This window comes from Peromyscus californicus, unplaced genomic scaffold, assembly GCF_007827085.1.
Source record: "Peromyscus californicus insignis strain IS unplaced genomic scaffold, ASM782708v3 Scaffold_12__1_contigs__length_115047231, whole genome shotgun sequence".
Taxonomy (NCBI): domain Eukaryota; kingdom Metazoa; phylum Chordata; class Mammalia; order Rodentia; family Cricetidae; genus Peromyscus; species Peromyscus californicus.
The window spans coordinates 25,156,585-25,183,063 of record NW_026294413.1 but is presented as its reverse complement, the minus strand read 5'-3'; positions in this window follow the sequence as shown (position 1 = coordinate 25,183,063).

Here is a 26,479-nt window from a genome sequence, read left to right as displayed (position 1 = left end):
AGGGCCTAAGAGACCAAAGTTCTTCCCTGTACAGGATGTGAGGCCACTACCATCTTGGAATCAGGGAATGAGCCCTAATTAAACCCTAACACTTCCAGCACCTGGATCTCGAACCACTCAGCCTATCAGCTATGAGAAATAATTTTCTGTCACTTATGAACTTAGTCTATAGCAGCCCAAAGAGACTTAAGAGAATTTCTGTAAGTGCAGAATATATTCCTGGTGCTTAAGTACCAGAAAAGGGAGGCTAGTAAAGGAATGTTCAGAAACCCATTTCTCCATCGATTCCTCACTGTCATTTACAGTGCTAAAATATGGTTAAGTCAGTCGTGATTCAGGCTATCACCTCTCTGCCAATTTAGAGAATAATAATTACACTTTAACTGGAAAATTATCCCACTATTATCAGTGATGTTTTCTCAGAAAGAACAGCCTCTTCTTGTTGTAGTGCTAAGGGTGTACTAAAGAAAAATCTCAAAGGCCAATTTTTAAAAAAAAAAAAAAAATCCCCTAGACCTTTCCGTGGCACAGGAAGTCAAGGGCCAGTGCTCTTTTCATACTGGTGGTGCTGATTCAAAGTCTCCTGGATGGAGAGCTGGAAACTATAGCAGAGCTGGGAACAAACTGGGGGAAATTCTAGAAGAGAGAAGTGGGACTCCCATCAGACCGGTGGCCATGCAAATTTGGAAACTAATGCCTCATGGCAAGTGATATTAGGAAATATTCCTGAAGGTCAATTGATCCTCTCGTCAGACAAGCTATTTTTGAAAGTGTTTATAAAACCCTCCATATAGTCGTCCTGGGTGGGGCTCTAATTTCCTCCTTCCTTTATCTTGGCAGGACATCCCCATAATAGGTTTCCCACAAGGAAATGCCAAATCCCAACATCACACAGTTACCCTCGGAGCAAATCAACATGATTTTACATTTTCTCTTACCCATGATATCCTTGTAACTGTATTCAGTTAGTATCGTGTATTTTTAGGCACTTGAATATATATATATATAATTTTTTTTCGGGGCTCTCAGCTTTATTAAAGCCCCAACTGGAGAGAGTGAAGCTCGATGACCGACAACATGGTCCGTTAGACAGACTTCAAATGTCGCCAGCGTTCTGAGAAAGGACAATATTTCAGGATGAAGTTTCCTTTCTGCAGTCCCTCCAAGTCAAGTGTGGCCTGTGATGATGGGAAAGGCTGAAAGGCCAAACTTGTCTCTGCCCGGGAGTAGATTGTGCCCCTTTTGGTGCTAATCACAACTACTGAGCAGATGTTCAGAGATGTCCATCCCTCAAATCATCACCATTGACAGTCATGCCTTGAAGTTCCTCTCCCACAGAAAAACAAACAGGAAACAGGGCCCGTCCAGAGCCATGCACATATAAGGTATAGGCAGCCCAAACTTAGTATGATCCACATTCCCATCTCCAAACCCCAGATAAAGTGCTTTTTAGTGTTTAAGTCTAATCCTAGGAAGTTGCTTTGATCTTTCTTTATTAGTGGGGAATGGGGGGAAAGGCCAAGGAGAACACATTTTTCTTGTCTTTCACACTGAAGTGTACTCCACCCTGGGGGATCCCAATATTCTAAACGGTACTCACGTTTCTGGCTTTCTAGGTCTGTCTGCAGTGACATGAGCGAAGTAAGGCATTTAGCCCTGCTCTCTGTAGCTTAGTGTCACCAGCGTGTGTGTGGAAGCGCCTTTGCAGGGGGAAAAAATGAAAGGACCGTCAAGATGCTTGCTTTCTCAATTTTCCTTAAAAAATACAATCAGGGATGTGGGTTTATTCAGTGGTGGGATGCTTGTCTAGCCGTGTATGGTCCTGGGTTGGATTCTTAGCACTGAAAAACAAACACTCTGCAGATTTCTGAATGTCCATGGTATTTATTATGCTTACTCCCACTGGGCTCCCTGAGGGAGGTAATAATGATGGGCTGAAGAGGCAAGACGACCTCCTGTAGGTTTTATTCTCTAGTCCTAAAGCCCTCTAAGTCCAAAGCATGGGGCATGACATCATCAGTGGTTTCAAAGCATTGACAAGTTTCAGCAGATTGGTGTACCAGTCATGGGTAATTTTTTTTTTTTATGACAAATCACCATTTACTTAAATCCAAGTAAACATCATCTGCTAACTTATGTCAAAACAAGGTGTTCATACGTTCCCTGATTCCTTAAGCGAATCATGTTAAACTTAAACAATGCCTCCCAGGGACTGGACAGAGACACCTGTTTTCTTAAGCAGCATGTGCTGGCTGAGAAACCGACTCAAAGTAAATAAGAAGGACACGAAGCCATTTCATAACTTGTGCCAAGGTAAAACCCAAAAGCACCTCCCAATTTAAGCCAAACAAAACCAGAAATATGTGACAGGTTTGTCTCCTAACGTCCTCAGTGTTAATTCTAATCTTCTCTAGCTGATGTCATTTGATTTTTATCTCATCTTATAAAATGTATGTTACTGAATTGATGCCAAAATCTACTTTGTGATATACTTCCCTTTTTTAATATTGGAAGACATTCAGACAGAAACTGTACTTTAAGCCCATTAGTATTTATTTTTATTTTTGGCTTGTTCATTTATAGGATGTTTTAGCAAATTAATATAAATCCAGAAAAGGCTAAATGTTAAGACAGGCATCTTGAACCTCTCATGCGATGTTGCTTTACTTCAAAACACTGCCACATCTGTGCTCCTTAAGGGGCATAGTGTGCTGAGATTGTGAGCCTAACTTTCACGAACGAAGATCTGACCAACGCCTCTGAATCCTTCAACAGGAAAATCACTGGAAAAGTCATTCCAAACTTCTCTGTCCTAGGCTGTCCTCACACTTGAGATCCTCTTATCATGGTCTCCTGATGCTGAGTTTACAGACAGGAACCACCATGCCCCCACCTCCCCACCCCACCCCCACCCCCACCCCCACCCCAGTGTTGGTCCAATCCTTATGCTGTATCAAACATCACACGGAAAGTGGTCCTTCACTTGCAGGCTTGTAGACACTCTCCTTATCCTCTTTCTATTTTTGAGACAAAGTCTCATGTACCCCAGGCTGGCCTCAAATTTTCTGTGTAGCAGAGGATGGTCTTGACTTTCTGATATTCCTGATTGTGCCTCCCCAAGTGCTTGGATTACAAGCCTGTGCCACCACACCCAGTTTATACAATCCAGGGCTTTGTACAAGCTAGGCAAATCGCTCTATTAACTCAGCCACTCTCCTAGCCTCTCTGACCATCTTCCCAATGATGGTTTTATTGTGTCTGTCTCACATGGTGTTTGAAATGTGGTAGGCATGATAAAGACTAGCTAAAAGTTTTCAGCAAATGAATGAACTGATTGCTGTCTTCTTTATGCAAGGGGCTGGGGACTAAACTGAATTTTAAAATCCCACAAATAGAAAAACAGAAACAGCATTTTAGTATCATCATCTCCTAAAACTGAAAAGCATCTTCAATAATTTAGCAAATGCTATGTGCATTTTCATAGACTGGAAGCATTCTTGCTCCTTCTGACCCTTTCAAAAAGCCAAAAGAAAAAAAAGCAAAATAATAAAGTATAAATCACAAGAGGAATGTTATCCAGTCATTGGGTTGATTGGTTTTGCTTTAAAAGAACTGTTTTTGAATATACAATGTAAGTAGCCAGAACACGAAAAATAGTCCTACCCCTATCAGTTTCCCAACCTTGGTAGCATTGTTCATGTTCTGAAATGTGTCTTCAGCGATGACTCCTTTGTTTTTATTGGTAGAGAATGTGCTCAGTAACAAAACCATAAAAGTCTGCATGAGTAGGAATCGGGAGTATCTAAAGGTATTTAAAATAAATATCTTTACCCTCAAGTTTAGCAGTTTTCAAGACAAAGGTCTTCTATCAAAGAAAGTAGCAAGTTTTTCCTCCTCCTCCTCCACCTTTTCAGCTTGACAGAGACAGCTGCATTTTCCATGCCTGGAACTCCCTGATAAGGAAGGACTTTGCTTTTGCTTTTGCTTTTGTGTTTTCCATAGTCTAGAGTTGTCTCTCTGTGGGTGGTGGTGCCAGAGATGGCACAGGACAGTGAAGACGCCTGCTGAGGAATACCACAGCCAGAATGACCAGAGCCCTAATACTTGATTTCATCCTATAAACACACTGCCTACTGTTTGGGGAAAGCTTCTAAGATGCCCAGTTAGGGAATCATTTTCCTTCTTCTTGTCTATTCTCTCCTATTCCTTCCCTTCCCCCTTATGAATCTGAGTTTCCTCTGCATATCCTGCTGGCCCCAAACCTGGCAATCACCCTGCTTCAGCCTCCCAAGTGTTGGGGTCTTAAGTGTCTACCACCACATCTATATCTTGGGATAAAATAAGTTATCAGAAAATAAGCTGACCAAAACTCGCTAATTCATTTCCTGGTAATTTTTCTTGCTGTAAATACTAGTTCTTGAAAAATATTCATTTCTTGGGCTGTGAAAGTCAAAAGAAACAATTCATGTAAAGAACATGATCTGAGTCGGCTTGGGAGTACACACTGGTGACCTTAACACATGGAGTATAACTGAGACAGACCATCTGTCTGTGTGTTTGCCCACTGATAAGTAATTTATTAAAGTTCTGTTGAATTGTTAAATCATTTGCTCTCTGGGCTTCAATGTGAGTAATTTCAATTGACTTATAGTTTAACGACCTGTAACTTTGCATTGTTTCATGTGATCCTGATGCTGTTTATCAATCTTGTATTTTTGTGTCTTTATCTGTGTGCACATGTCATGTGTGTGCAGGTTCGCTCAGAGGCCAGAAGGGGGCATTGGGAGCCCTACAGCTGACATGACAGGCAGTTGTGAACCACTTGACATGGGCGCTGGGAACTGAACTGCGGTCCTCCAGAAAAGCAACAGTGTGCTTCACCACTGAGCATCTCTCCAGTCCTGTACCTCAACATGAAAAGACAAAACTTTATGTATTATGTTTTCTTATATACCTTTTCTTTCTCTCTTAGAGATTTCTTATCTTTCCTAAACTCCTCCATCTCTTCGTTGTTTTTCCTGAAGATCTTTAAATGAACGTATTGTAAAGCTTTTGGCCACCAGTTTCAACATGTGAAGGGGCTGTGGGTCTGTTTCTGATTGAACCAACCCTCTATTGTTAAAAACTCTTTGTTTTCCTCACAAGTAATATTTCTTGTAAGAGAAATTTGCACTGGGATGACTCGTGATCATACCCTTTAAAGATTATGATTCTGCATTTCCTGTAAAAAGCAGTGAGGTTTTTTTTTTTTTAAGGTTCTTTTTAAAGCAGGCAGTTAAAGTACTGTGGATTACCCTGAGCCTGTCAGTATTTAGTTTTAATTTGAGGCTCTTAGGATGAGTCTATTTCAGTTTTGATCTTTGTTCTGGGATGTGATTCTCTCTGTTAAGGTGTGGCCCTCTGGGGTTTTAATGGAAAGTCCAAGATGTTCAAAGCCCTGTTAACTTAGTAGGATTTGAATGCCAAATTCCATTTATCCGGGACCTGGACGTGTTGATCTCTCTGCAGGCTTTTTCTTCCCAAATTTGCTTTATGTGATGTTGCTATAATCCTTCCTCCTGGTCACCGTGTGGTTCAGAAGATACCATTACTCCGAAAGCATTGGAGTCAGGGAGATCCCCTTATGGGAGGAAGCTTCACCTACAGTCATTCTTCCCTTCTCTTCTAGGTGCTCTGCTGCCCAGAGCTCCAACTTTGGGGGTTCTGGGAACAGAAAGACTTTGTTCACTATCTGAGCTCTGGACTTCCTAGGCCACCTAGCCTCAGAGTACCCTAAAAAGGGAAAAAAACAAGGGAAGACACGTGGCATTCAATTCATTTCCCTTATTTCAAGGATCACATCCCCCTGTTTTCCAGGATGACTTTTGTTCCACATCTACAACTCAGGCAGCTGTGTTTTATAATGTGTCCAGAGTTCACAATGGCTAACGGCAGGGAGGTACTCTGGTATATGTTCCTCTGTCACAACTCCAAACCATAAATGTGCGTCGTCAGCATACTGAGTTATAAAGGTTTATCAGTGAGATGCTGTGGATGTTAAATTATGGCCGAAGACTATGGCTACACAGGAAGCACTTCTTAGTTATAAGCCACCATCATTAGAGAAGTGACTCTGATCTCATCAGCAGGACAGTGACAGAGAGGAAAATTACTGATGGGAAAATCATGGGACAGAAGTCTATAGCTGCTTGAACTCCTGAGAACCTGCTGTCACTTAGTCCCACATTCGCTGGAGCTGTCTTCTTACAGCCAGCTGTTGTTTCTAAAACAACCCCTCTCAAAGTTCCTAAACACAGAGCAAAAACCTCTCGGCCTGACCTGATGTAACCACAACACTAATATTCCAGCAGAGAGCAAAATGAAATAAAAACACAAGACTTAAGAAACTTAGACGTGACTTTCTTCAGTGGAGTTGAACAAAACTCATCAAAGCAGATCATTCTAGTTGCTCCTATTCACAAGTATGGAGAAAATTGTAAATATGTAAATATGTATAATGTGTGACATGTCACCTTCTCATGGTGTGCTATTGGGTGTTGAGACTCTAGTTGTCCTCAAATACAACCTTGAGGAAAAAATATTGACTCATATAAAATAAAACACAGCTGTTAAAAAAAAATCACTAAATATTTATCAAATACCAGCTATGAAAGTTGCTATGCAGTTTAACTAAAATAAATTTTTTTCAGCTTTTTTTACTCATGACCCATTTTCACCCAAGATATTTTTTCATGGCCCTTGGGTGTACTATACAAAAATGGGTATATAACCCAAAACGTAACTGTCAATAAATCACACAGAAATATATTTTAAAACAATTCTTTCACACACACACACACACACACACACACACACACACACACACACACACACACACACACAGAGGAGGGGGGAAGGAGAGACAGAAGAGGGGGAGGAGAGAGAGAATAAAATGTAAAAGAATTAATTCAATCTTGGATGAATATTTGATCATTGAGGATGTAGAGTATCTTCATTTTTCAAAGTTGATTGAGAATTTGATTTTATAATTGTTGATACCCTGAATGCCTCTTTGTATAAATATGTTGTAAAGGCAGGCAGAGACATGTTAGAAATTGTTGGAAATTCTGTGTTAATCCCAAGTCCAAATATGTTGGATGACCTTTTTTAAATGAAACTCAAGTCAGTAACTCTAACAACAATTTTTAATCAAACATTTTAACCCAAGAAAATCTAAAAATATACAAATGTGATACATGCTGAAGAATGACGGTAGGAAAATACTCAAAGTCTCTGTTTGCTGTAATTAAATCCTTATGTTTCTCTAACAGCAGAAAACGTTGTAAGTACAGTAAGTAAAACACAAAACGTGCGACAGTCTCAAATATATGCTGTGGCATTTCAGATGGTGTGCTTGTGGATTGGTATTGTCTGACTTGAGGGCATATGCAGTGCAAGGTGCCAGTGTTGTGTGTCTAAAACCAAGGCAGTACTGAAGTCATGGGGTGCAACCTGGGCAAGCACTGCCAGAAACACGTTGGACTAAGTATGTATTTGATTCTGAATTCATTTTTGATAGTCATATGTTCACAGACCGTTTCCTGTTAGTAATTCTTTCATTACTGTATTTGTTTATGCAGTGGGGTAGTGACCCAGAATTTAAGATGTTATGGCAGAAAACACTAGCTTTGCTTTAAAAAAATACTATAAAATAGTGGAGATGTAGCTCCATGATTAATACGTTCATTGGGTATGAAAGGCCCTGGGTTTGATCCTCAGTATTACAAAAGGAAGAAGAGCCGGGCAGTGGTGGCGCACGCCTTTAACCCCAGCACTCGGGAGGCAGAGCCAGGCAGATCTTTGTGAGCTCAAGTTCAGCCTGGTCTACAGACCAAGATCCAAGACAGGTGCCAAAACTACACAGAGAAACCCTGTCTTGAAAAACAAAACAAACAAACCAAAAAAAAAAAAAGGAAGGAGAAGGAGAAGGAGAGGGAGAGGCAGAGGGAGGAGAGAGAGGATGAGGAGGAAGGGAAGGGAAAGGGAGCAAGAGGAGGAGGGTCTGTATTCACAAGACAGTAGAAACTGAAAAGGTGACTATTATAGAAAAGACTTTTAGGAAGCTCTACAAATTCAAGTAGAATTTGAAAAGTAAAAGTAGCAACTAATAACAAAGGGGAAACCATATCCAAATATGTGGAGAAATATAACCAAATTTAAGAAAACTGGAGTCCAGTTAGATTAAGTGGGGTGGTGTGTTCATGGCAGCTCATGCCATTGAATTGCTAGGTTGACTCATGTCAGGGAACAGAGTCAAGTGTTATGGAGAGGAGTTCAATCCTGCCAATATAGCCTTTCCCAAGTCTAGAAAACAGTATTCTTTAAGAAATATGATTAACAGAAAAGGGATACTTGCTATTATAATAAAATTATACATTTTACTTGGTAATAGTTCTGAAATATTTCTTAATAAAAGGAACTATACTCAGTCAACAGAGGAAAACGTGGGAGACATATTCTACACTTAGTGGAAGCTAAGTTACTATGAAAATAATAGAGGGATTCTTTATGTTGGAATATGAAGCAAAAGTCCTTTAGTATAGCAGAGTTTCTTCTGCGTGTACTCCCTTTAGGAATATATTTCCACTCTGATGCCATCAGATACCTTAAAAAGATGTTTCATTGAAGCACACACTGAAGTTGACATAAAAGAGACACCTATGTTTTATATGGATCCATACAATTAATTTTAAATCCAGATTCAGCATATGAAAGAAGATGTGATATCTACCTGAGTCTGGCTTAATACAGGTTTCTTAAAAGATCTACTTGTAAACTGTTCATTCTTGCAAAAATGATTTCATTTTTATTTATGACTTCATAAAGTTATATTTTGTAACATAATATTGTATAGACACACACACACATATATATAAAACATTATCTTTATTCATTGATCTGTTGATGGACGTCTAGGCTGGATTCATTTCTTGCTACTGTGTGCATGCTTTTGGGTATATAACCTAGAGTGCTATACCTGGCTTATATGAAATCTATTTTCTTTTCTTTTTTTTTGGAACCCTTATACTGATTTCTGTAGTGGCTACACTAGTTCACATTCCCAACAGCCATGAAGTGGGGCTCTTCTTCTCCCCATCCTTTCCAGCGTTTTTTTGCTTATCCATTTTATGTATTGAACTGGGTAAATTTACCTTTCACTTCCTCACTCCCTCAGTCAACGTCTATGAATTGAGTGTATGCAAGGTGCACGGATGCAGGCACTGGGTTATGGTGACAAACGAAAGGAGCAGTTTCTTTGTCCACGGAACCAACTTTCTAGGGCCTGCTCCCAGCCCCTTCTCTCTGCTTCCTTGGGACCACAGCCCTGCTCCATCTTCATTTCTTCAGAAAGACACACAGACTAGTCATTTATGTCTGAAATCTCAGTTTGTCTCTCTTCTCTCCCTTGTCTTTACTATTCAGTTTCCTGCAGTATGGGAGAAATTTTCAGTGTGAGCCTTAGGCTTTGGAAGCTGTTGCTTTTACATACCTGCCCATTCACAAAGCCAGTCTACGTCAGTCCTGCCTCCTCGAGACCCAAGCCTAGGGCATTGCTGGAAACATAACTAGAGATTAACTTGTTTCACTTTGAGCACACCAGTGAAGATGCTGAAGAGTAGGTTCCATCTGCAGACGTGTAAGGGTTTATTTTTATGGATATGAAATATAGTGAGCCTCACACTTTGCTGCAGTCTGCTAATTGATTGCTTGCTCTTTCATATTATCTTCCTTCTTAAAATCAAGGAATGCCATAACTGCATCATGAATGCTTACGGTTGCTTTTCCTCCATAGGAAGGACAGGTAACGGCAAAATGAATCCCAATGTTCTCCATTGTTGGAAGAAAGCTAAATTTTATTTTGAAGTGTGTGTGTTTGTGTGTGTGTGTGTGTGTGTGTGTGTGTGTGTGTGTGTGTGTGTGTGTGCTGTCCTATGACACCAACTTAAGATAGACTCCAAAGCACAGGAGCTCATCCTACTTAGACTTCTACTTAGTGTTTTGGTGTATCAGTGACCCACAAGTATAGACTCAAGAAAAAGGGAAGGAGTAGGGCAGGACCCTGAAGCAGAAGAGGCAACTTCATAGCTTATGAGCTTTGCTCATTGCTAGCTCGACTTTTTGGAATCAGTTTATCTGAAACCTATGAATCTGGATATCTCGTCTACCTTCTAGGCATATTTATTAAATGGGTCCACACTGTGTTCGTTAACAAGATGTCACACTTAACCTGCTCAGTGGATTTTCTATTACTACAGCGGAAGTGAAAATTTATTATGGTAAAGAGAAACCTGCACGCAATCTTCACAAGGTTTACAAAACATTCCCTGTCACAGTGGACATGCCAACAAAAAGATCTATCAGAATGAAGAATTATATTTCATGTTTGTGCCTAGTTTTTAAAAGGAGGTCTACTATAAATCAAGAACAAATTCCAGAAAAACAACAACAACTGCTGTCTAGGTGGAACACTTACCATCTTCTGAACTGTAGCTGGTGGGAGGACGTTTTAATTTCTTTTTGGCACGAGGACCTTTATTTTCACTTTTAGGTCTAGCATCTATTTTTAAAAATCAGGTTGACTTGGTCAAGATATTTAGTAAAGGCTGAGAATATGAATGAGAAGTCCCTGCTGGGAAGATGAATGGGTGGCTGGCAGAACTCTCCAGTCCTTATTCTTTAATTCCAGAGCTGGGGCCTGGTCCACCTGCTTGACTTCCATGTCTGAGGCCACAGGACACGAATTAACTGAGAGCTGTATTGCCATAACTTCTAACAGTTGCTTAGCAGAATGTAATTCTTGACGTATTTTATAGCTGTTCAAAGTGTTAATTCAGTGGAGTTAAGAATGGGAATTTTCAGACAGAGTTAGGGTTTAGATATGTAAGAACAGTAGGTACACCGGGTTATCTGAGGTTCTTTCTCTGTGAGTCACCTTTGCACCCACCCACCTACACACAGAGGCAGGTTTCCAATAGTCAACTTAACCCATCCCAGCAAGGCCTGAAGAATGATTTTACCCACCCAGAGATGGACCCTGAAATCAACTGAGCCCAAGGGCCCCCCTACCTTGTCAATTTTGAAGGGGCTTAAGATAGTTAAGTCTCATTCTGGGATGATAAAGAATGTTGTAAACTCTAGGGTGGGTCAGAGGACTAAGAGAAAAAACAGCTGGAAAGATGGGAGAAGAAGAGGAGGAGAGTGCAAAAGGAGAAGCAGATGCTGTCGCCGAGCACCAGTGGGGGTGGGGTGTGCAGTTTTCCTGTGATTCCTTTTTGGTGAAAGATGATTCTATCTAGGGAGTGCCCATCTAACACGCATGTTTAATTCTCTTATTCCTCTTAGATGTCTATGTGTTTCCCAGCATTAACACAATAAACCTTTGTTTTTAAATTTCATCTGCCTCAAGTGGATTGATAGTCAAGTCAAAAGTGCTAACTGATAGATGAAAAGTTAATAAAGTGTATTAGTAAAACATAATTTCAAGTACATTTGAAGCAGCCATTCCTCAGTCATTCCCCCCTTTTTCCTACTCAAGTTGTGCACGTGGATGTCTCAGGCCTGCCCAGTCTTCTGCCTCCAAACCAATAGAATCTGGGACAAATTTGAATGTTCCAGAAAGTCATCAAAGGTTTGTCAAACCCTTTCTGGCTTCTTCTTAATTCTGCATGGAGAGTATTTCTGGTTTCCTTGTTGCTGTCTGTGTTTACAAGTTGTCTTACACTCATTTGAAATTGCCTTCTTTGCTTTTATTTGTTCCAAAGAGATTGTGAGTTATTGGCTACAAAGGACATAACATTCTACTCTATTATTTTGCAATTTCATTTTAAATAGCCCCCATGCCATGTATTTCACACCTCTGCTGCCCTACAAATATACATTAACTGTCTTTAGCACATCCCAAGAGAATCATGAAAATCCAGATTTTATAACATGAGAAGCAAATCCTTGGAAACTCTAACTTAAGTAAGATAGTGATGATGCCTAGAAGACAAGTATTTGCTATGGGAAATGTACCTATGATGCATTACCTCACTCAGACTCCCATTTCTAAATAGGTAGTGTCAGAGTTCTAGTGCAAATTCTTTTATGTGTGATGTATCCAGGTGAGTGAGCATAGAGGCCCTTCCTTTTCAACAGAATAAAGTGAGGGGCTCTACTAAGATTAGATCTCCAACTCCACTCACCAATAGATGTGCTAGAGCATAAGCTTGGTTGGAAGGACATTCATTTGCAGAGAACACAACCTCCTAACTTTCCAAGGTTTCTAAAAAGTACACTAGGAAATGCATTCTATTCTATTATACAATCTACTATGAGTCATTAAAAAAAATCATCCCCTTCTCAAGCTACAGTTGTTGAGTGATAGGTAGGTCCAAAAACATTTTAAAATTCATTGACAAAAAGGTGACACTGTAAACTGTGTCTACGAGACATGTCCAGTAAACCAGATGCACGCCAGAAACAGAAATGTGTAGCTGTGTTCTCTACTGAGTCTCAATCTGTATATGGTGGCAGACCCTGAAGGTCCCGGTATGAGAACATTTTTCCAAATCTAAAATAAATAACCAGAGTAGGTTTGCTGCTCACAGAAAAGCACAGGGTGTTTACACGAACACCCTTCCACTTGAGCCCTCTGACCTGAGAAGTGGAGTGAAACTCTGAGAGCCGCCAAGTTCCAGAGCTGGGAACAGGCCCAGCAGCAGGGTTGTTCTTCTCCGCCCTCAACCACCTGGACACATTATCTCCAGCAGACAGAGGTTAAAAATTTACAGTTTCCCCTTTGCCAATCGATAGAGATTTGGGAGACTTGGGAGGTTACATATATAGTAGGAATGACAAGTTCTTTTAGTCATGACTTATGAATGGGGTCAAGTCAGCTGATTTTTTTCTTCTTCTTGCTTTTCATTACTTTGCCCCTATTCCTACCTTCTTACAGAATCTTTGGGGATTTTTATCCCTCTCAAATTTGTTCCAACACATTTTCCCCTGTTAAATCTGTTACTGCCTAAACTTACAATCTATCAGTTATCTGGATAGGAATCGCATCTCTGGTCATTTGCCTGGTCAAGTGGCCAAAGGACTTCTAGAGGATTGACAGGTTAGGAAGGCTAGTAAAAGAGAGGTAGGTGTGCTGTCTCACAGGACAATGGGGAACAGGAGGAGAGGCCATGTTCACAGAGTGTCTCTCCCCAGTTACACTTGGTCCTTCCCTGATGTTGCCCTGAGATCATCTAGTCCTTTTTTGTCCTACCTAGAGTACTCTGAGTGTTGAGCACTCTACCTCTCATGTTCTATTGTCTCCTTCTAGCTTATCCCGATACTCTCTGTTTTATTGCCCTAGAAAGCACACATACCCTCTGTCTGATCAGAGAATATGGGACTATTTTTTTAAATTAATTAGATTAGTTCTATGACAGTTTCATACATGTATGTGATACAATCTGATTACGCTCACCAAAACCTTCTATTGTCTCCCTGTAACCTCTGTTAACTTCTCTCCTCCCTTTGCCATGTTCATGTCTCTTTCTTTTGTTACCCACTGAGTTTATCAGAGAGATCTGTGTGATCACAGGTGTGGAACTAGCTAGGGAAGCCATGATGGGCTATTGGCAAGTCCAGTCTTGAACAGGCCAGTGCAGACAACTGTAACTACTGTGAGTTCATGACTGCAGAGAGCATCTCACCAACCTTTCTCCCATCTTCTAGCTCTTGAATTCTTCCCACCACCTCTCCCACTGTATCCCTCAGCAGAATATAAATATGTGTTTAGAGCTGAGTATTCACTCTGTTACTTGCTACTCATGCCAAATTATATTCTTGGATTACTACTCACCAAAAAGTATACCTAGTCTACAAAGTTTTACATGAGGAGCCATCAAAGTTAACACAAAACCTTTCCACATCAGCCACTCAAGCTGCAGAAAACAAACAAAATCTCTCAGAGACAATCCTTCCTTCGGAATATTGACTCTGCCTTTTCTTTTTTTGCTCTCCTCATTTTAAGTGATGTCATGAAAAGAACGTAAAATATGTATACTATTTATGACATACCTTTGGCTTAGAGTCACAGTAAGGTATCATAATTCACTTGTAAATACCATACCTTGAAATAGCCTAAGCAAAAAAATATAACTTTAGCTACACACACACACACACACACACACACACACACACACACACACGTTTTCCTTGTCTGTTTTGATTTCTCCTTAAATTCATCCATATAACAGTATCGTTTCACTAGAAATGTTTTTCCTCATTGCCTTTGTGATTGCCAAATTGTATGAATGACTTATCCTTGTTTTGGTGAATGTTGGATTGCATTTTTTAAATAAAAATTTGTTCTTTTAATATATTGTTGACATTATCATGCCTGTAATAACCTTTTTCCCACATGGACCATTCTATTGTTTGTAATAAGAAGAACTAGCTTTCAGATGGTTGGAACTCTTGGAATGTTAAGTTTTAGCCTTTTAGAAATTCAAATAACCCTAACTTTTGAATGCAAACAAAATAGAGACTTGCAAATGTTTGTACCTAGTTATAGAAATGTAACCTTTCACCTAAGGAGTTTTTCAGTGTTTGAAAAACGCTGGTGAGAGTCCAAAATGGCAAAGTCACTTTGGAAGAAGTTTGGCACTTTCTTACAAAACTAAACATGTTCTTATCATACCATCCAGCAATTCTACTCTGTAGTATTAATGCAAATAATAAAAAACTATGCCCATGAAGAAAAGCCTGCACATGATTATTGATAAACTCGGAAGCAACTAAATGTCCTTCAATAGATGAATGGATAAACAATCTGTGGTTTCTCCTGAAGATGGGACATTTTATGTAAGAATAAAAGTAAGTGATTTATCAAGCCATCAGAATAAAGGACTTTGTTAAGTGAACAAAGTCAATCTGAAGAACATGCACACTATATGACTCTCTATAAAAATTCTAGGAAAGACAAAAGATCAGCATTGCCAAGACTGATCATTAATTGCCACAAACGCACCAAACCACAATAATGCAAAGTATTAGCAGTAGGAGAAACTTGGTTAGGACAGGGGATAAAAGAGACTAGAAGGAATCTTTCTGTATTTTCTGTTCAATTTTCTATGAATTTTAGACTACTATAAAATGAGCAATTCCTAATTTAAAACAAAGTCAAACAAAAACGAATCTACTCCTCAAATGCAACAGTAAGAAAGTCTAAACACCTTTTAAGAATACTTCTGGTTGTGGATGTAGTAATAGTTTTATGGATAAAATGATTGCTTCACATGTTTTGAGGACCTGGTTAGACCCCTCAGAACCCATGGAAAAACCTGAGTGCTGTGGCACACATCTATAACCTTAGTACTAGGAAGGGAGAGAGACAAGAGGATCCTTGAAGCTTGCCGGACAGACAGCCTCGCTGCATCAGTGAGCTTTAGTTTCAGAGAGACCCCATCTCAAACAATAGGTTGAGAATGACTGAGGAAAGACACCTAAGGACATCTGCATCCACACCAAGCTCCCAAAAGAAAGAAAGGAGGGTACACTTTAAGTAACTGGCTGGTACTTAGGTAGAATGGAGGCAGAGCAAACTCCTGTCATTGAAGTGAGATGGTGCCAGCCTCTTGGCTATGTGCTTTTTATGCATTGTCTCAGTGGAACCCTGTAAAGTGGGTATTACATGAGGTGTTGCAGCTTAGAAAGATTAAGCAATTTGTCTCAGGCCATGGTGCCAGGAAATGGTAGAGCCATGTTGCTACGGGGGAATCTGGGGTTCCCTCTTGTGAGTTCTTAATCTCATTAATAAAATAATTGAGAAATGGACTGGAAAGAATGCTTAAAAACAATTTTAGTGTTTGAGAAGGTAAACAACTGAGTAGGTAAGCTGAAAAGTCCTAACACCTTCCTGAGAGTAGAAGAGAAAGAGAAAGGCATGCTTTAAGTTAGTATGTAGGTCACAGAAAGAGAGCTCTCCCAGAGTGTCAGGGAAAGCATGCTTAGGTGTTTGAATTGTCTCCAACAGCAAAAGGGAAAGAAGAAAAAGTTGTGCTCTTTTGAGTACCTCAGAAAAGCAGACAGGCTGCATGCATAAGTCTGTATAAGTGGCAGCATCAAGGGAAGGGTTTCTGGGAAGGGTAGGCACATTGTCTCATTAAGGAGATAATTATTCCTCCCATCTCCTTTGCATGTCTTCAGGCGAATCAGCTTTCCTGGGAAAGGGGGACTCCTGATTGGCAGGCCCAGCCCTAGTAATCTTAACAGAGGTATTATCTGTAATATGTAATGTTTTAATTTTTGGAGCAAATCAGATTGTCATGTCTCTACCTAGGGCCAGCGATAATCCATTCCTTTGAGTTCTAAGAAGGAGCAGTTGTGATGACTTCTAGTGTTACCAGGGAGCCAGGGAGTGGAGTACAAAGCAGAGCATAGGGGAGCAGTCTGTCCTCAATGGCCTCCAAGACTACTAATAATCCTTGTCTAGCTACCTAACAATGCTACAACTCAAGTCTTCTCAGTGGAAGGAAAAGGAAGGAAGAAGGACAGCAGGAATGCCGAAGAATAAAGGGTAACTCTTCACTCTCCAGCAAAGAGTCTGCCATGGTTATAACTATGTGGGCTTCCCCACTGGCAAAACCAATCATTCCCCTGCCTCCACTGAAGGACTTTCCTGCAAGCAGCCAGTAGCTAGAGTTTAGAGTCTCTCTTAGATGCAGCTGAGTTCCAACATCACAGGGAAAACACAGTCGAAGGATAATTGTGTGGAAAGCCTGTGTAGATGATCTGCCATTAATATATAATACAGAAAATGCTTGCCACACTTGCAGCATCCTTTATGATCCTCTCAGGATATTTTTATTACAATTACGAGCAACAGCCCTTGGAAGATACACCAGCAGCTCTCAATTTTCTCGATCAGCTACCATATTCTTTTCTTTACTTCTGCTCTTACATTAGAAGGCAGCGGGTGTGTGTGTGTGGGGGGGGGGGGTGTTCAGGGCTGAGATATTACCTTTGCTAATTTTGAAAGAGGAAAACCTGCAGAATCCAAAGCTCAAATAGCTCACTTTAAAAGCACTTGAGAACAAGAGAAAGTTTTATGTGATTACATTAATAGCAGTGACAAATGCATGTGAAACACTTAACCATGGTGTGTAATGCAAAGAAAGCCCATTTAGGTGTCATTCATCTCTTTCACATTAGTACAGTGAGTACCTGTGCTGTCTTCTCAGGCAGCGCTTGATTAGGATGCTGCATTTTTCAGAAACCAGCTCCCTAACCTGTCCTCCTAGAGGCCTTTTTAAAGAAAAGGTTAACACCCTAAATAGGAAACAAAATCTTTCTGAAACTCAAAATATTAAAAAAAAAAAAAAGCTTTCTGAAACCCAAAATACAAAACAAAATCCCTCTCCCAATTCTACCTCTCTAAAAAAATATTTTCAGAACCACTTTGTCTTTGGAGGGTTATGATTTTTATTTACCAATTGGTTATCTCTAATACTTTCTCTCCAAAGGAAATAAACTATGCAAAATGAGCTAGGAGCCCTGATAAGGGATTTCCAAGGTCAGCATCATGAAGAAGAGAAAAGAAATAAGGAGTTATAAAGAAAATAGTGGCAGAGAAATGGCGGGGGGGGGGGGGGGGGGGGGCAAGGAAACTGAAAAATTAGGAATGATGGCTCTGAGCAAGCTTTAAACCAGCTCCCCATGACTGCAGACTGAGAAAGCTCCGAAACTTCAACAGAATTTAACAATGTTCTTCTGAGCCAACCATCACCAAAACTAAGTTTTCCAGGCGAAAGAACGTGTATGGTGTGAAAAATAAAAAAACGAGAGTCAGGCCAGCCTACATCTTACTAACTGTGGTCCTGGTAATTCACTGAGCTAACCCAGCTTCCCATTTCCACATTAGAAAGAGCTTGGGGGCTAAGGACCCCCTTTTCTCTCTGAGTTTGCTTCTGGAGAAGCAACTGACCCAGCCTTAGAGCTAACAGAGGCAGTTCAAGGCCACACTGGGTGGGGGAGGCTCCTGAGGACCATTGAACTTCCTTTCATGGAATGGCGTGTGACCAGGATTCAGCCACCAATGGTGCCCCCCCCCCTTTCTGAGCCACCCACTTTCCTCAAGCCTCTTCACGATTTTGTTCTTTGTTTTCAGTTTCCTGAGACAATCACATTATTCTGTTTCAGCTCTCCCAGCACTCACCACTGTCTCGTTTTTACTGTGTAAGTGGGGAGCCTAAGGAACACCAGAGTGTTTGCTAGTGGAAGAAATGAGGTAGTGTTTCAGCAAAGCAGACAGGACACCACGCAGGTCAGGGCTTTGGAGCACAGAGGTGGAGAATCAGGCCCTTCCTCCCCTGTCCTGGCCCTTCCCCCACAGCTCCACAGAGGGTTGTCATGGACATGAGGTCTAGCACCCGCTCTTCTTTCTGCCTTCAAAACACACATTTCAAGACTCCCAAAGGAATTTTATTTTATTTTTTGCAAACTCCAGTTTCTGATGTGGAAGGAAGTGTTTCCAGATATATTTAAAAAATTTTTTTACAAGCTTTAATATCACATAAAGGAAAAGAAAACACTTAGATTTGAAGCTTTGAAAGGATATTAAATAAGAGAATTTTGGTGATGCCAGATATGGATGCCAGTACTATAGGCAAGAACCTCATAAAACATATCAAGCCTGGGCAAAAATAAAACAGGCAAAAATAGAATATCACTTGAACCATAGCAGGTCCATAAATTCTGCTCCAAAATTTCAAGCCAACACACATACCATATTGTACAAGAGAGCCTGGAAGGTGGAAATTAGCAGTAAAGAAAAAAGCTTTTAAAAGTAACGTGCTGAAGCAGAAAAAAAAAAACAGCAAAACTCCAAAAGTCAGAATAAGTACTTATCTGGGGAGAAACATCAACAAAGTATGTGATTTTCCTTTTTAAAGATTCTGGATTGCTGAGCCCATCTGAGACATGAGTCAATATGGGTGGGTAGGTTCAGCATGTTGGACAAATAAGTTTTGCTTCTCACTAGGACATTTGGATACTACATAAATAGAAACCTTCTTTTCATCTTGAGAAGCATAAGGGAGTGCTTTCTCGGAGTGAATATTTTCCTCAAATCACTTGGAAAAGAGAGAGAACATTTATTTCCATGTTTCTCATATCTAGCAAACTCTACTGACCTTAGCTTGAACTTGAAAACATTGTTCTAATAAACCTGCCTCTCTTTGCCATCTGCCCATGGTGTGGAAACACCAGCTCTAGTACCTCCCACTTAAACAACGAGCTCTGGTTTTGCACAGGGAACCCCTGTCTGGTATAAATGCCACTTGGTGAAATGAGGCACCTGCAACCAGAGGCAGCTCCCACCACCCAACAAAGTTCTCCACTAGTGCCTGGACTGTCCTCATGACTGGTTACAGTGTGGAGCTGTATCTGATGTTAAAACTAAAATCTCAACAAACCTAGTTCTGCAGCCTTTGACTTTACCTTTGAGTCCAGAATGGGGAATTATTCAGAACTAATGGCTTCCAATGTTTTGCCCTATCACCCCCAGAAGATTATGTTTATTGCTGGAAAAAGGAACTGACTATCAGGAAAGCCGGAAGTGAGGTAGAGAAACTGCCTTGTTGGTTGCAGCTGTCTTTGAACGTAGTTTGAACAATTGCTGCTTCTCATTGGTCAGCTGTTTGTTGAACACTATAGGTTACAGTCTGTTTATATATTGGGTCAGGTTGTAGAAGAGTACCATCTGTTTACACAGCAAGTTAGCTTGCAATGCATTATGAAAGGAGAAACCATAGACCAAACTTAAAACACATGGGAAGTACCATTAGTCTAAAAAAGAAAAAACTCTGGGTAAGACACACGGCTGCCTTGAGAGCCACGCCTTAAGTCAGTGTTATTTTGCTTGGTTGATCCTACAGCTCACATCTAGGAACTCCAGAGAAGGAGAAGTCTTTTCTGCCTGTTTTGTGAGGAGGTCCCAGAGCACGTGATTGTTGCCAGGATGCTGTGTTTCTGGAACACTCGGCTACTCTGTTCCATTTTGAGTCCCTCTAGGAAACTGGCTGTGGAGACAACTCTGGGTCACCTAGTCACTATGTCCTGTCTCCATGGCCCAAAGTTTGTAGAGACTGCAGTGACATGCTTCTCTCTACTCGGCTTCTTATCTACAACGTTCAAAGTCCCTCAAAATTGAACATACAAATTTGCCATTCACACCCCGAGTTTTATTTGGTTACTTAAAAGGTGGCTGGGAGGAAGGCAGAGAGTATATATGTATACATGCTCCAAAGAGGAAGGGAAATGGCCCCAAGTAAACTGATCAAGTGCTTGCGTTTTTCAATTTATTTGTTTCCTGGCTGCCATCCGTTTTGAGCGTCTCTTATTTAGTCTGCGACCCACTGTTAGAGCTAGAACAGAGATCATGATCCTTGGAAGGAAAAGGAATAATTAAAGGTCATTCAATATATACCGTCATTCTTTTATGTAACCTCCAAGGGAGAGGCCCTTAGCTCTCACAATGTCGCACAGTTCAATTTGGTAAAAGTAGAATTATAATTGTAACCCTAGAACACCATGCTTTCTGTTCGGCTGAGGCAAAGGGGCTGCTGGTTCTTGTAGAATGCTTGTTTGTATGCTTTACCCACCAGGGTATGTAACAGGATGAACATTCACAGGCACTGGATTTCTTTAAAGAGCTGATGTTGGAAAATCTCAAGTATTTATATATAATTAGCAAATATATATTTATGTTTAATATTCAAATACATATTTAGGTGCTATATTTATATCTAATTGTTAGGTATCTTTCTCTATGACATGTTATTTTCAAAAAGTTAGGGTGGGTTTTTCTTGTGCTTTCATTTACAACTCTTTTGTGCTTTCATATTTACTGATTGATTTAATTCATTTTGAGACAGGATCTCATGTCACTTAAGTTGTCCTGGAACTCATTGTATGACCAAGGAAGGCTTTGAAATTAGGATCTACCTTCCTCTGCCTTTGAAGTGCATGCCACCACAACCAACTCTTCTGTTTTCTTGCAGGCCAAATCCCAAATATAATACAATGTCATTTGATTATTATTTCCTTAATAAATTATAAGTCCATAGATATTAACTGTCCAAGACTGTGCAATTGAACAGAGGTGTGCCCTGGAGTGTTGGACTGTACCCTTTTATCCCTTCCTGGAAATACTCTGGGAAAAGTATATACAGTGTTTTACCTACTGGGTGTTGTCTGTCTGAAGGAGTGGCAGGATTTCTCTAGTTTGTAGCAAACGTGGGATGAACAAGGGAGAAGCTCTCCTAAACAACACAGATTTTTCACCCCACTGAGTTAGAGTATCAGAACTAGAAATGTTTGATTTTATGGTACTTGCTGCTTGTGTCCAAAGAGTTTCCCAACAGTTTTTCATGTTATGATACTCAGAAAAGAATATATTTATATATATAAATATATATAATAAGTGGATAAAATATATATATATATGTATAATAAGTGGATAAGCAACAATATTTGGAGGGTAGTTTTGTGGTAGAGCAGTGTTCAGCATGTATGAAGCTGTGCATTCAATCCAAGAGGGGTTAGACTATTGGTAACTGAGGAGCATTTGGTTTGGAGAGTATTTGTAATCTAACTGAAGTTCCCCTGTGCTACAAGTGATTTTCTTAAGGGCTTGTGTCACCTATAACATCTTTCTCTTATAGCACACCAATAGAATCCAAACCATAGTTCAAGTGCCCTGGCTGGGGAGGCCGCAAAGCAGGCAAGGCTTGTATTTTCTATCTTCGTCAGTTTTCATTTGCCTTAAGTATTTAATAAAACTCAGAAACATAGTCACTGGACTCTAAAATGTCTTACACATGGTAATCAGAGCTGTTAGAGATATGATAGTCACATATCATATCTGGGCATATTATTGTTATTTAAAGATGTATCAAAGAAAGGTGGATTCATTCTCTTTACTTACGTCCAATTACCTATCTGTCTTCATATGACTGACAACTACCCCCATCCCAAATCATGCCTTAATGAGCTCTGGATAAAACATTCATTCTCAAGCAAAGCAATTCATGTTCAGCAGAGAATAAGTTTAATTCCATCTGTTAAAAAGCATTTGTGACTATAAATCTGTCTTTATTTAATGGAAGCAATAAAACAACAGGCAATCTTACTTTCTCACAAAATATCTAGGACTTCTGTTTTTATTTATTTCATTTTTTTTTTTTTTGAGAGCAGATCTATCTAGAGAGGAATTTTTTTTTAAACCAAAGAATCCTATGAGTTATCTTTCCTCTTCTTCCCTAGAATTCTTTTTCTCTTTCTGAATTGGGGTGGTGGGGGGTGAGAGGAGCCAGTGGTTTGAAGGTATGTATTTTATCATGGCAGTAGCTCAGTTTTGAAAACAGAAATCTATTTTTATGAGACATATTCCTTTAAACTCCTATTAAAGTCTCTTGAGAGGTTTAATTTGGGGCTGGGATTGTAGCTCAATGGTAACATACCTACGTCGACTATTTCAAGATCTTGGTTGATGCTGAGAGGGAGATGGACAGGGAGTGAGGGAAAATGGGAAAGAGAGATATTTACTTTTTAATCATCTAAATGTCAGAAGTCTCAGTTCCGTGTTAGAGAGCAGAGTCTGGTCACAGTATCATGAGGCTGAACCAGTTCAGTTCTCTTTACAGTGAATGCTTGCCTGCACCCGGATGGGACAAACACCAAGTTGGCATCTTGAATGTAGCTGTTCCACTCAACAGAGCACCGTAGAGAGAGTCTGAGAAGCAGAGCCTTTTCCCAGACAGATGGTCTTGTCTCAGTAAAGAAAGGTCTCTGTTTCCTCGTCTATAAAATGAGCAGTTAACTCCACAAAGATGTTGATGTAGCAGTGAAAGGAGACCTGAAAGCAGCTGAGCTCCAACAGTCACATCTGCCAGTGGCAGTCTGAGATTGAATGGATGATACTAGGCTGCAGTTTCTACATGACGGTTCCTAAGAATCCATCCCTCCACATGGCTTTGAATTTTAGTTGAGATTATCAGATGTAACTCAGAATACTCTAGCCTTGAAAGTATCAAAGACATAAAGTAGGACCCATAGTTACATTTATTTTGTCCCCAAGTCAAGTCAGACTTCCCTAGGGAGCCAGGAATCCCTATAAGGCTGATTCTGCCATGTGGGGCACCTAGTTTCTTAGAAGCAAAGCTCAGATCAACACCAGTTTTGTGATGTATCTGACCCTACTCATCAAGACCTAGCCTTTAGCAACACTTCATGTTAAAATTACATATGGAATTTTAAAAAAGGAATAGTAAAACTTTCCAGAAATGGCTCAGGTTAGCATTAGTTAGTCTACATCATCTGATACTTAAGTCTTTTCCAGGAAAAAAATAATTAGCTCCACCCCAAGCCAATGATGGGCAAGGAATGGTATCCTCCTTTTTTGCCACATGGGTTTCAGTTTCCCAGTAGGTGTTGAACAACGGAGTACTGCAGTTTTTTGGTTTTTGGTTTTTTTGAATAACATAACTCCAGAAGCTTCATTTAAGCTGATATCATTATGGACTTTGAAATCTCCTGCCTGCGTTTAGTTCCTTGATTTCTGAATTAAGAAGTACTTAGACAGTAATGACTTGCTTTGAGTGCCTGTTCTTTAATGGTGCCTGCGGAGTGGGGCTCTTACACCACTGCGTACAGAGGACATTTTCATCAAGTTGCAGTCAATTGTCTTAAAAAGCCGAAGCCAGAAAGAGCAATGTGAAAGCATTCAAATGATGGGAAGGGAATCAAGCTGTCTTGATTTCCAGTCCTCTCTATTAATTAAACCAGATAATAAAACAGAGAGCAACCGCGCTCCCTGAAATGGTGAGATGTGTGTCTTCTTTATTTTACTAATGGTCTCTGACCATCTGTCATGACTTCTCCTTCTGTTTCATCTGATGCAATTCTTCTTGTCTAATTGAATCTAACTTCTGCTTCCCCCTTGCCTATTGACAGCCCCAAATACATGGACATCCCTTTTGATATGCCCTGATGGCGTGGTCCCCACTCATCTTCCCTGGAAACAAGCCTCACACTAACCATACAGCACTGTAAATAGCAGAGGCAGTATCCCTCTTGAAGGTGTTAGGTCATTAGAGGTGCCATAAGAACTATATAACAACTAAAATTTCAGACAAGAAATACTTCTGGTTTAGAGAACTACACAAGGAAAAGATCCATTTAGTGACCCAGATGCCAAGCCAAAGTCAAAGCACATCCTGTCCTTGTGCTTCTCACTAGGGTATTAATATTTATCACTATGATGGACTGATAACTCATGGAGGTCAGATGTGACCAAGGATAGACTCAGTTACCTCCAGTTTGGGGCTAAAAATGCGTGAAGGTGATCACGGTACCACTAAGTCTAAAAGCAGGGCTAAATGCAAGGAGAGCTTTTCAACATCTACATTGTAGATGGAGGCTGTGGCAGAAACCATGGATGGTGTTCCCAAATAGGAGCACACTTCAGTTCTCGAAGTTCATTACTGGTTCTCTCTGCACAGTAGAGTTCTTCATTCTACAAGTATTTATCGAGGATTTGGCACTATTAGACATAGTACAAGGCATTTATGGGCAGTGCCATATCTTGTTAGGCAAGTGAGGTGACTCTGGCAAGTGGATCAGACTAGTTTGGCATACACTGAATTTAATGATCTCTTCATCCACGGCCCCATGGAAGCCTTATGAACTACTTGAAAGTTTCTTGGAAAGCCATCCCCTTATTTAGGTATTTGACTTTCTTTATATGGAGTTAATTTTCCCCAAATTATAACTCTTTACCTTTTTCTTTCAGTCTGTAGTTACTAGTTCCTTCACTGATACATTTCCTTTATTTTGTATCAATTCTCTTTTTAATTACAATTTTTAGGCCTATTAGTATATTATAATGATTTTCAGCTTATTGTTATGTATCATAAACTGAAATAATATATTAAGCAAAAAAAGCAGGAGTAAAATAGTTATGTTAGAATGTTAATTGGCTCAAAGTATTTATTCTGCCTATTTATGGAAGTGAGATGACATAAATGTCATATCAGAATAGGCAATTATTTTTTATTATTTCACCTTTAACGTGAATATTCTTATCAAGGTTTAAAAAAAATTAACAAATAACTATATTAAATGAGCAGAAGACCTAGGACATTGTCTAGATGTGGTTCCACATCGCCTGCATATCCTTCAGACTTAGGCTTCAGACCTATGGAAGTTGACTGTGCTTTTGATAACTGACAGCATGTCACTAGGGTGCATTGCCAAAGCACTTATGGGAAGTCATGAGATCAACTTGCCCTTGTCATAATGGCCATTCTGAAAACAGACATGCTCAAGAGAATTAAGTTGCACTAAGAACTTATTCCAATCATCAGTTGTGTCCCAAAACCCTCTTTGGTTTAAATGTAGCACTGTTTTACATTAAAATGAGAAGTGCTGTCTGAATTACACTATTTAGTTTGAACCGTGCTTTCGCTATGATGTGGGGTTCCTGTTGAGTAGACTTTCCAACCGTGGGCTAGACAGAGACTTCTAAGGGCTCAAGACGTATGCCAAAGCAGGAAAAATTGTTGTCTAGAACACAAAAGATGATCACAGAACATGCACACAGACTTGCCACATAATGCATATATATACACACAACATATACATATATAAACAACATGTAAAGTCCTAGTAGCAAATGGACATATATAAGATCCCCTTATTATTGTAAAACAAACTTTTACAAATTCGTTCAGGATTTACTAAGATAAACGAAACAGAGTTATAAGTCAGTAGTTCTCAAATTAACTTTCGTGAGTCTTCAAGCACGAACATCACGTATTTGCCACCACATTCCTGTCTGTGATAACTGGAAAGCAGGAAGAGAAGACCTCATTTCCTATTCATTAAAAATCTCCATCATTACTCCTAGGCTGTGACCATAGAGAGCTCCACTCTGACCTAAGACAATTGGATTTTTAGAAGCATTGGACATGCCTCCCCTCAGCCCTGCCTCCCCCCTGTATGGACAGTTTTCAGATGTGGCTAGACTCTGTAACTGTCAACACTGGCTCCATATTGTAGCCATTGGGCCTCACTCCCAGCAGGCACTATTTCCACATGACTTAACCCTTCTGGCTCACCCCTCCCCATCTGCTGGCTAACGGCTGTCCTATAATTTGGGACATAGAAATTGTGATGGAGAGTGATGTAGAAGCAACAGAGGACAGGAAGAAAAGTTTAAGTTTCTGATTTCCTCAGACATTGCCATCCCAGAACCAGGCAGGTTATAGGGAGTGTGGCCGAACAAAAGGGAGGAATTGCAGAGGAGCAGAGGTTTTTGATATGAGCACCTGGGGGACTGTAGTGCCAGGAGCCAAAACAAAAACCAGAAGAATCGTGTAAGGAGGAGAGAGATGCAGTTCTGAAC